This window comes from Lactuca virosa, chromosome 1, assembly GCF_052849685.1.
Source record: "Lactuca virosa cultivar CGN04683 chromosome 1, Lactuca_virosa_CGN04683_v6, whole genome shotgun sequence".
In the NCBI taxonomy this organism is placed as follows: domain Eukaryota; kingdom Viridiplantae; phylum Streptophyta; class Magnoliopsida; order Asterales; family Asteraceae; genus Lactuca; species Lactuca virosa.
In genome coordinates this window covers 245,410,651-245,412,724 of record NC_136426.1, presented here as the reverse complement: position 1 = coordinate 245,412,724, position 2,074 = coordinate 245,410,651, and the positions used below count along the sequence as shown (strand labels likewise).

General features: G+C 34.4%; 1 long non-coding RNA gene across 1 annotated transcript; it reads left to right on the top strand.

The window, feature by feature from the left end:
* Positions 1-854: 854 nt before the first annotated feature.
* LOC145109008 (uncharacterized) lies at positions 855-1,527 on the top strand. Its single transcript, XR_013708700.1, has 3 exons — positions 855-926; positions 1,011-1,305; positions 1,489-1,527. It is a non-coding gene; the product is annotated as an uncharacterized LOC145109008 (long non-coding RNA).
* Positions 1,528-2,074: the final 547 nt, after the last annotated feature.

The window sequence follows — 2,074 nt, the reverse complement described above, 5'->3', positions numbered from 1 at the left end:
GTCAGCCCTAGTACAGACAACCGTTTTCAACATCTAATTCCCTAAAAAAGCTTCAAATTCGACTTTACCAGTGGTGGCAATGATGATGATTTGGATTGGCTAGAACCACCACCGAAGGTGGTTGTTGAAAAGGAAATTACATTTGGATTTAGATCGATTCCTAGATTTCCGTCTCCGGTGAAGTCAGCACCACTATCTACTCCAATTCTCGCCATCTGCTTAAGGTTTCACAAAAGCTTTGAATAGCGTTGTTTCTTCGTGTCCTCTTCATTTCTCACTCACCACCGCACACCACCTAAAGCTTGGTGCAACTGTGTTACTGTGATGTTGTATGCTGGAAAAAAACCATTTCTTTCTCTTATTCATGACTCCTATGACTGAAAGAGAGGCATCTATGGCCCCGTCATTTTACCCTGTTATGATATATAATATAAGAGGGTTTGGCTTATCTACAAAAAAAATAGAAAACTAATATTAGACAATGAACCATCATCTTTTATGGGTATTTATTAGTATTTTTTAATTATTTGTTTTTTCCAAGTGTATAAATAGAATTTATCCATATTACTATTGGTATTATTTTGCTTTTAAGTAATTATTGCTTTGGAATAATTTGACGATGGAAACCAGGACCACTATGCTAGGCTTTACAATGTAGTCTTTATTTAATTTCTTTCTACACATTCAACATTGAAAGCCATTGTAGTTCTTTACTCAATAAGATAAGGTGTATTTAGCCTCAATGTTTTCATGCTCGAGATTGTGACAGAAGAAAAAAAAGATTCTTTAACCTTGAACACCATTACATACCAATTACCTAATTTAGACAACTATCTATCACTTTGTTATTTATTCACTAACATTCATGACACAGATCCATTGACCATAACTCTGTAAAACAGTTGCTTAACAAAGTAATCAAAGAGGTATGTGTAGTTACGCCCTTGGCAACATTGCATTCCATTTTTCATATATTTATAGTGGAAATATAAAAGATAAGCCTGGTGCAGTGACCAGTAGAGCTAAAGAAGCTAAAGATCCAAATTTTATAAGCAAGAAAGAAGAATCTTTGAAGAAGTCAAAGATTGGTGGTGAAGAAAAAATAAACAGTGATCAGGCAGCAGGACATGCGACTGTTATGAGGTCTCAGATACATCTTTTTTGAGGGAATTTTCTTTTTGAAAGATCTCAAGTTGAGTGTAAATTGGGTGTGACCGGTTGGAAGGAAATTTTGAAGACTAGGCACTTGGGTGTCTACTATTCCGCATCTGTTACCTCAAGTGTGCATTCAATGGTGAATTTAAGGTGCAATTTTTCAATAGAAATTATCACATTACAAAATTGCAAAAGTACATATCATTCAATAATAGATCTCATCAAAATTACAAAAGTACATATTCATTGGATTGGTTTCTTTTTCTGATATAGTATAGAACAATATTATATTTTCAGATGGCCACTTGATTTATCTTTTTTTGTTGCCTCCAGGAATCTATTACATATTTACTGGAGAGGATTTCTCAGGGGCGACCGTTTTGAAATTAGGTAGATATGGCCACTTTCAAATGCTCAAGTCTGTTTGCTACCTTCCACAACTACTGGTACTGTTGCAGCATCTTGAAGCCCCTGTATCAACATTTTCTATAATTTTACTATTTAACCTTATTATTTTTTTGTTGATGTTGTTTACATATAAATAATTGACCGTGTTCTGTTTTTTGAACATGATGTTACATAGGCCATATTTTTTTTGGAAATACCTACTACCCCCACCTACGTTCCTCTACCAAGCAATGAAATCCTAAAGAAAATGGAATCTTATGTAAGCTTTTAATGTTTTTTTCACCCCATTTGGATTTCAGTTCAAAAGATGGAAATTAATGTGTGTTGTTTAATACAGCGCCTCATGAGGCATATCGACTTGAAGTTGCTTTTTGATATGAAAAATGGTTGCAACTTGGTAAAAGAAAAACATTCTTCATGTTCTTCATGGTGTCTGGATGTCTACATGGAAAGTGCGTTTGGCTTGTGCTTCATTATGTGATAATCATTTTTGTCCAATCACAAAAAGACC